General features: G+C 42.3%; 1 non-coding gene across 1 annotated transcript; it reads right to left on the reverse strand.

The window, feature by feature from the left end:
* Nucleotides 1-6,194: 6,194 nt before the first annotated feature.
* LOC120264023 lies at nucleotides 6,195-6,301 on the reverse strand. Its single transcript, XR_005537206.1, has one exon. It is a non-coding gene; the product is annotated as a small nucleolar RNA R71 (small nucleolar RNA).
* Between the last annotated feature and the right edge of the window lie 2,945 nt (nucleotides 6,302-9,246).

Genomic DNA, 9,246 nt, shown 5'->3' on the forward strand with positions numbered 1-9,246 from the left:
ATAGTTGGTATAATCGGCAAACCATGGTGGCTCCTTTTCTTCTTCTACCTAGATGTTGTACAAGTGTTGTTTAGGAAATGAGTCATTAATGTCTTTCTCTCTCAGAGCTTCTAGACCAGAGTTCTCTAAATGGGACAAATGATCTGGTGCAAGGTTCTATGATCCCCGCTTATCCTTGATCTTAAGATCAAACTCCTGAAGCAATAAGACCCACCCAATCAGTCTCAGTTTGGCCTCTGATTTGCTAAGTACCTCAAAGCTGAATGATCTGTATACACCACTACTCTAGAAAGAACCAAATATGATCGGAATTTATCAAAGGCAAATACCTCGGCAAGTAGTTCCTTTTCAGTTGTAGTGGAATTCTCTTGGGCCCCCGTTAGAGTCTTGCTTGGATAGTAGATGGGATGGAAATGTTTGTCTCTCCGTTGACCAAGCATTGTACCTACTGCAAAATTGCTTGCATCACACATCAGTTCGAATGGGGAGTCCCAATATGGAGCTACCATGATGGGTGCTTGAATTAGTTTCTCCTTGAGTGTAATAAAGGACTTTATGCAATCATTATCTAACTCAAATGGGACATCTTTTTTCAACAACCTTGTTCGGGGTCTAGCTATTTTAGAAAAATCTTTGATGCATCTTCTACAAAACTCCGCATGTCCATGATGGGTGCTTGAATTAGTTTCTCCTTGAGTGTAATAAAGGACTTTATGCAATCATTATCTAACTTAAATGGGACATCTATTTCCAACAACCTTGTCCGGGCTCTAGCTATTTTAGAAAAATCTTTGATGCATCTTCTATAGAACTCCACATGTCCCAAGAAACTTCTTATGGCCTTTGTAGAATTTGGAGGTGGTAATTTTTCTATTGTGGAAATCTTTGCCTTGTCCATCTCAATTCCTTCTTATTAGATTTTGTGACCCAAGACTATTCCCTCTTGCACCATGAAATGGCATTTCTCCCATCTTAGCACAAGGTTAGTTTCTTCACATCAAATGAGGACCCGTTTAAGATTCTTAAGGTATGCTTTGAATAAATCACCAAAGACCGAAAAAGTCATCGATGAATACTTCCATAAAATCTTCCACCATGTCCTCAAAAATGGCCATCATGCATCTCTGAAAGGTATCAGGGGCGTTACATAGCCCAATAGGCATGCGGCGATAAGCAAATGTGCCATACGGACAAGTGAACATAGTCTTCTCCTGATCTTCTATGGTGATGGGAATTTGGAAATAAGCAAAGAACCCATCCAAAAAACAATAGTAGGCATGTCCAGCTAGTCGCTCCAGCATTTGGTCAATTAATGGTAGGGCGAAAATGATCCTTTCGGGTGGCGTCATTCAATTTTCTATAGTCGATGCATATCCCTCAACCCGATAGTTGTTCAAGTTGGGATTAACTCATTTTTGTCAATTGTGATCACAGTCATCCCTCCTTTCTTTGGACCTACTTGCACGGCACTTACCCACTCGCTATCTGATATCGGATAGATAATGCCTACATCGAGAAGTTTGATGATTTCGGCCCTCACCACTTCCTTCATATTTAGATTGAGTCTTCTTTGTGGCAAGGCTTTGGTCCTGTGTTCATCAATCATTAGAATTTTGTGAGTACAAACAGATGGATTTATCCCTTTTATATCAGTTATCTTCCAAGCAATCGCTCTCTTGTGCTTCTTTAGCACATCCACCAATCCTTTCTTTTGCTCAACTATTGGGTTTGAAGATATGATAACTGGGAGCTGTATACCTTCTCCCAAAAAGGCATACTCAAGGCGCTCAGGGAGTGTTTTCAACTCCAAATTTGGTGCTTCCAGAGTTGACGGCTTCAAACCTCTGTTCCTTATCCCACCACCGTGTTCAACCCTTGTTTCTTCTAGACCCTGAACTCTCATCTGAACTGTTATTCATACCATGGACATGCAGCTCATAGCATTCAGCATCTTTCTCAAAACTTGTTTGTTGCTCATGTGTATGCTCTAAACCAGACTCATGTATCTTTGTTAGCACCTGGCCGTCATTGGCATGGTCCCCCAAGGTTGGATTAATGGCTGCTATCTGTTCGTGTTCAGTAGTCAAAGCAAGCTATTCAATTAGTATTTTGCTTTCTCCTATCATTATCGGTGTCCTATACTTCAAAAAAGTTTCAAACACTATGGGCCAGTCATTATCTTTGCTAGAAAGCTAAAATCCCCTAATGGCTAAATTGTGTGTAAATGATTTTCTTGAGGGTGTGAGAAATGTTGCTGAGTTTGCCAATCAATCAAATCCTCAATTCGGCTAATGGAGCTTTCTAACATAAGGTTTGGATTTGCCATGGTGCACTCTGAAGATGAACTGCACAAAAAGAAAAGAAAAGAATAGAAATTAAATTAAATTAATACCAATATAATACAAAAGAGATGAATAGAAAGAAAAATGAATAGCTAGAGCAATAAGCTAAAAGTTTCTTAGAATTCCTTGAAGCTCCCAGGCAATGGTGCCAAAAACTTGATTGCTTCCCCGCAAGTGTATGTGATCACCAAGTAATACCTCGTGTAAAGACATGAAGATCATATTCCACGGGCTAAGGATCTCCTATTACTCCTTCTCGACCTACTATCTAGCCTAAGATCTTAAGTGATGGAATTTACTCTACTAGGTGCAATTAAAGCTAAATACAAGATTACCAACAAATTAGAGAAAGCAAGCAATGAGCAAGCAAGAAAACCAATGTAATGCAAAGGACTATGGATGTGGATCCTCCCGAGGGGTCATCATGATACATGGATGAAGAATGAAAGATGCAAGGGTAATTTAGACCAAGAGATTTCTAGATTTGAACAACCCCAATTTTCTCGGCGATTGAACTTTAATCCCATAGGAATGTTGATAGGAATTTGTTCCAAATCCATATTCCTACGATAGCAATAAGTACAAGGAAATCTCAAAATAGGGATAAACTCATTCTAAGTTCACCGTTAAAACATGAAGGGCTACCAACACCCACTTTCTCGTCATGTTGATACAAGTATCCCCTTCTAATCTATTCACGATCTAATATATGTGAGTAGGTCACATCTACATGCATCACTCATATAAGAACTAGGGATTTCTCCTTAGTGTAGCTCTTAGCATGAAAACAATGGATCAAATCTCAAAATAACCCAAGCATGGAATTAACAAGTAATCATCCAAAATACATGATAACCCCCCCCTCTCCACACACACACAAGGTTTACCAACACCCAGTGGCCTTGGGGGTCTAGAGAGTCATCATCCCACAACAAGCAATAAAATCAAGTAAAACACAAAGCAAAACCATAAATGACACTTTCTAGATGAAATGGTGAAAGAGGAGGTAGAAAATGTGTTGAATGACGCTTCCCCATCTGAAAGAATACTGAATGATGCTTCCTTTAGCAGTGGGTCTCCTTCCATCTAATAGTCATCGATCTCCTCTAGAATGATGGTATCATCTTGCCTTCAAAGCATTTGACCTTGCCCTTAAATGATCTCCTCGTTTCCTTGCCCTACTTCTTCTTCCGAAGGTCGCTTAAGGTGCCCCAAGAAGTCTCTCAAAATTGATCCAGAAAAGTCCTCATTCTGCCCTAAAAATCTGCATTTATACTTTCCACGGCATATGGGTGATAAGTGCTTGTGCGATATGAATGCGAAGTGTTCATTTCTTATGTTGAGCATTACTTTTCTCAGGTTTTTACACTAATATGTGTGTTTTTATGTTACTTTTATATAGGTAGGGTTGTGAGGCCTAGTATTAAGGAAATAGGCCAATGTGGATCATAATGCACCTATTTTGGAGGAAATCTCGCTAAGGTTCAAATGCGAAGACATAGGTCAGGTGTGAGATGCTAGAGTGTGTGCCAACCTCCTAGTATTCAAGTGAGCACATCCATTTAGAGGGGCACAAAGGAAGTCACACTCGAGCATTCCGATTTATGCACATAAGAACGAGAGCTCCACCAACATGTATATCATTGAAGAAGCAAGTGATTCACGACGTAAATGTGTGCCCGTTTGCGTTACCCTGATGAAAATATGGAATTGGGAAGTTATTCAGGTCGAAGACTGTAGCAGAGAAATATAGCAATATTGTAGCATGTACTGTAGCAGCATTGTTCACAGCCGGCTGAAAAATCAGAGAAACAGAGAATCCACACGGGCGTGTGGAAATTATCCACGGCCATTTGGAAATTCCGCACGGTCGCGTGTACCGTACACGCCCATGGAGTCGCCCGATTCAAGCCCTATTTAAAGCCGATTCAGCCGCGATTTTGGTATTCTTTTCTCCATCTTTTCCCCAACTTGCGAGAGGGCTTCGGCTAGGGTTTTGAGGGGTATTAGCTAGGTTTTTGGAGAGGTTTTATTGCTCCGACATCGCGCATCGTTTGGAAGAAGGTTATTGGGAGAGCTTTCGTCGGCATCGATCCGGCGAGGTGTATCCTAGGCCGGACAAAGGATCCCTTGCGACGAGTGGAGGACTCTCCACAAGACCATCGATACGACTATCGAGGGGGTTTCTTTATGGATTCATTGCTTTTACATTCGATTTCTTTGATTGTACTTAGCTCGATGGAGAGCTAAACCCCTAGTGGGTACTTGGGTGATTGTGAACCCTAGGATGTATTCGTTTCATTGAATCTCTTTATTATGCTTTCAATTAATTGATGTTTATTGTGAGTTCCAACATTGATTGCTTGATTGTATGAACATTTTCCCTAAAGTAACACTAGGGTTGAGAGTTCTCATTGGTAACCTTGTGAGTAAGTGACACACCACGAGCGTTTGACAAAGCTAGGTTGGAGAGGGTTGAGAGGGTGAGTCGGGAGATACAGGAGCATCCCCTTTCCCCTACGACGTGATAGATTCTACCTCCGTTCCTCGAGTTCTTTTCGGCCATAATAGAGTCAATGGTCTAAGGGATGAATCTCCGCTGGGCTTAGTTGCACGTGCAACGGAGTGAAGCGTTGAGGGGATCTTAGTATCTAGGACTTAATTGTGGTTAGGGACCTTCCGCCTGGACCAAAGGGTTAGGTCTATGATTAGGAAGAGATTTATCACCTGGAATGCCTAGAACTCATTGCAACTTTATTCGAGTGCGAGGTTGAGAGGTTATTTAATCTCTGATCCGGGACATGAATAGAGTTAGGCATAGTTGACCTTAGATTTGGGACTATGTATGTAAGGATTTCCACGACTCACCATTGCATTGATTAGGAAGCATAATAGAGAGTTCTTGCACTTGAAGCGATTATCCTAGGTGAAGCATCATCCGAGTACCCCATCTTTATCGATTGCCCTACTTCCTCCTTACTTTTGCTCTCTTACTTGTTGCTTTTAATTGTTTAGAATTGAATCAGTGTCACACTTATCATTGTTGATATTCCACATATCTAAGAATCGAATTAAGTGTCTTTACTCCCTACTCCCTCTGGATTCGATACTCGCTCACCCGGGATTATTACTTCGACAAACCCGTGCACTTGCGGGATATACGCAAGGGGACCTTGTCAAGTTTTTGGCGCCGTTGCCGGGGAGCTAGGCGTTTAGAGATACTTTGCACTTTGTTTTCTTAGCTATTTCACCATACATTCTAATTCATATCTTCTTATTCTATCATCATTCTAATTGTCTTTTTCTTTCTTTTTGGTGCAGCTCCAGGTTATGACCCGAGAGAATCCATCAATATTGATTGAAGGAGACCCTGAGCTTGAACATACACTTAGAAGAAAAGGGAAAGAACCTGTGCAAGAATAGCATAATCCAGCTGATTTGGAAGTAGAAGGATCTGAAAACATGGCAGAACAAAATAAGCAACAACGAACACTATCCGATTATGCCAGACCTTCAGTGTTGCGGATACAATCGAGTATTGTGCGTCCCCCAATTACAGCTCAGAACTTCGAGCTAAAGCCGGCATTCATCCATATGCTGCAGTAGTCCGCACAATTCAATGGTTTGGCCGATGAGGATCCAAACAGTCACATAGAGAGCTTCCTCGAGGTGTGCGACATGCTGAAGATAAATGGTGTGACGGATGATGCCATCAAATTGAGAGCCTTCCCATTTTCCTTAAAGGGGAGACTAATGCAGTGGCTACACTCATTACCTAGAGTATCAATCACTACATGGAAGGAGATGGTAGAAGCTTTTCTAGCCCATTATTTCCCTCCCAGAAAATCAGCAAAGCTTAGGAATGAGATCTCATCCTTTGTGCAGTTGGAATTGGAGTCTCTATTTGAGACATGGGAAAGGTTCAAGGAACTCCTGCGAAAGTGTCCGCAACACGGATTCCCGGAGTGGATGATTGTTCAAACCTTCTACAATGGTTTGAACTCGAGTACAAGGCAAATCTTGGATGCGACGATAGGAGGTACCTTAGGTAGCAATACCCCCGATGAGGCTCATCAATTGATTGAGGAAATGGGGTTAAATAGGTACCAGTGGAATGCTAGGGAGAAGAAAAAGGTGGCCGGTCTCCATGAAATTGTTGCGGTAACTTCAATGGCGGCCCAAGTGGAGAGTTTGATTAAGAAGCTAGATCTTATAGCTTCGAATAGAGTTGCGGCCATAACCAATTGCACCGGTTGTGGTGGAGGACATGCTGCCTCTGATTGCCCAATCGTCATTGGTGATGTTTCTTCAGTTGAGAACGTTGACTTTGTAGGTAATGGTATGAGACCTCCAGGGAACCCATACAGCAACACCTACAATTCAGGTTGGAAGAATCATCCCAATTTTTCATGGAGCAATCAAGGACCACAAAAGACCATGGGGCCATCGGGTTTCCAACAACAGCAACAAGCCCCTCAAGTGGAAAACAGAATTTCAGGCTTGGAAACCCGAATGACGGATTCGGAGAAGCACTTGGCTAGATTTATTCAATTGGCAAATATAAGGTTTGAATAAGTCGATGCTACACTTCCCAATCACACCTCCTTCTTGCACAACCTTGAAAATCAAGTGGGGCAAATTGCGAAGTCTCTCTCCGAAAGGCCACATGGAAGTTTACCAAGCAATACGGAAACCAATCCTAGAGAACATTTGAAGGCGATCACTTTGAGAAATGGTCGTGAGGTTGAAGGGAGGCTTCCGAGTGAAAAGCCAAAAGAACATATACCCGAGGTTGTAGAGGTTGAGAAGGGAGTAAAGAAAAAGAAAGAGGTGGCACCCCCACCATTCAAGCCAAGAATCCTGACAAGGTCCCCTTGCGTATATCCCGCAAGTGCAAGGATTTGTCGAAGTAATAATCCCGGGTGAGCGGGGTCGAATCCACAAGGAGTAGGGAGTAAAGACACTTAATTCGATTCTTAGCTATGTGGAGTATCAACAATGATAAGTGTGGTAATGATTCAATTCTCTGAAATTAAAAGCAACAAGTAAGAGAGCAAAAGTAAGGAGGAGGCAAGGTAATCGATAAAGATGGGGTACTCGGATGATGTTTCACCTAGGATAATCGCTTCAAGTGCAAGAACTCTCTATTATGCTTCCTAATCAATGCAACGGTGATTCGTGGAAATCCTTACATACATAGTCCCAAATCTAAGGTCAACTATGCCTAACTCTATACATGTCTCGGAGGAGAAATCGAACAATCTCAACACCTCGCACTCGCATAGACTTGCAATGAGCTCTACGGATTCTAAGTGATAAATCTCTTCCCAGATTTGGACCTAACCCTTTAGTCCAGGCGGAAGGTCCCTAGCCACTGTTAAGCCCTAGATACTAAGATCATCTCAACGCTTCACTCCATTGCACGTGCAACTAAGCCCCAGCGGAGATTCATCCCTTAGACCATTCACTCTATTATGGCCACAAAGAACTCGAGGAACGGAGGTAGAATCTATCACATTGGGGGGGAAAGGGGACGCTCCTGTACCTCTCGACTCACCCTCTCAACCCTCTCCAACCTAGCTTTGTCTAACGCTCGTGGTGTGTCACTAACTCACAAGGTTACCAACAAGAACTCTCAACCCTAGTGTCACTCTAGGGGAAATGTTGATACAATCAAGCATTCAAGGTTGGAACTCACAATAAACATGAATTTATTGAAAGCATAATAAAGAAGTTCAATAAAGGGAATACATCCTAGGGTTCACAATCACCGAAGTACCCACTAGGGGTTTAGCTCTCCATGGAGCTAAGTACAATCAAAGAAATCGAATGTAAAAGCAATGAATCCATAAAGAAACCCCCTCGATGGTCGTGTCGATGGTCTTGTGGATAGTCCTCTACTCGTTATCCAAGGATTCCTTCGTCCAGTATAGGATACGCCCGTGTGGATTCTCTGTTTCTCTGGTTTCTCAGGCGGCTGTGAACAGTGCTGCTACAGTACCTGCTACTGTGCTGCTATATTGTGATGCTACAGTCTTTGACCTGAATAACTTCCCAATTCCATACTTTCATCGGGGCAGCGCAAACGGGCACACGTTCACGTTGTGAATTACTTGCTTCTTTAATGATATATATGTTGGTGGAGCTCTTATTCTTATATGCATAAGACGGAATGCTCGAGTGTGACTGTCTTTGTGCCCCTCCAAATGGATGTACTCACTCGAATGCGAGGAGGTTGGCACACACTCTAGCATCTCACACCTGTCCTATGTCTTCGCGTTTGAACCTTAGCAATATCTCCTCCAAAATAGGTTCATTATGATCCACATTGGCCTATTTCCTTCATACTCAGCCTCACAACCATATCTGTATAAAAGTAACATAAAAAACACACATATTAATGTAAAAACCTGAGAAAAATAATGCTGAACATAAGGAAAGAATGCTTCGCATTCATATCACATAAGCACTTATCAAATCCCTTACCCCTCTAGATTGAAGAATGACCAAGGGGATGAACAGTATAAGAAGTTCCTCAGTCTGTTCAAGCAACTCCACATCAATATTCCTTTTGTAGAGGCATTGGCTCAAATGCCTAAGTACGCGAAGTTCCTAAAAGACCTATTGACCAACAAGAAGAAATTGGAGGAGAGTGCTTCAGTGGTGCTAGATGCTTCATGCTCGGCGGTGTTGCAAAAGAACATGCCGAACAAGAAGAAAAACCCGGGAAGCTTCATCATTCCATGTAACATAGGCAACTTAGGTGAGGAAATGGCATTGGCAGATTCAGGGGCAAGTATCAACGTCATGCCATATACTTTCTTCCCAAAGCTAGGCTTAGGAGAGCCTAGGCCTACTCGGATGACTTTACAATTGGCGGACCGAACGGTACGACATCCGAGAG

The sequence above is a fragment of the Dioscorea cayenensis genome, chromosome 6 (assembly GCF_009730915.1).
Source record: "Dioscorea cayenensis subsp. rotundata cultivar TDr96_F1 chromosome 6, TDr96_F1_v2_PseudoChromosome.rev07_lg8_w22 25.fasta, whole genome shotgun sequence".
In the NCBI taxonomy this organism is placed as follows: domain Eukaryota; kingdom Viridiplantae; phylum Streptophyta; class Magnoliopsida; order Dioscoreales; family Dioscoreaceae; genus Dioscorea; species Dioscorea cayenensis.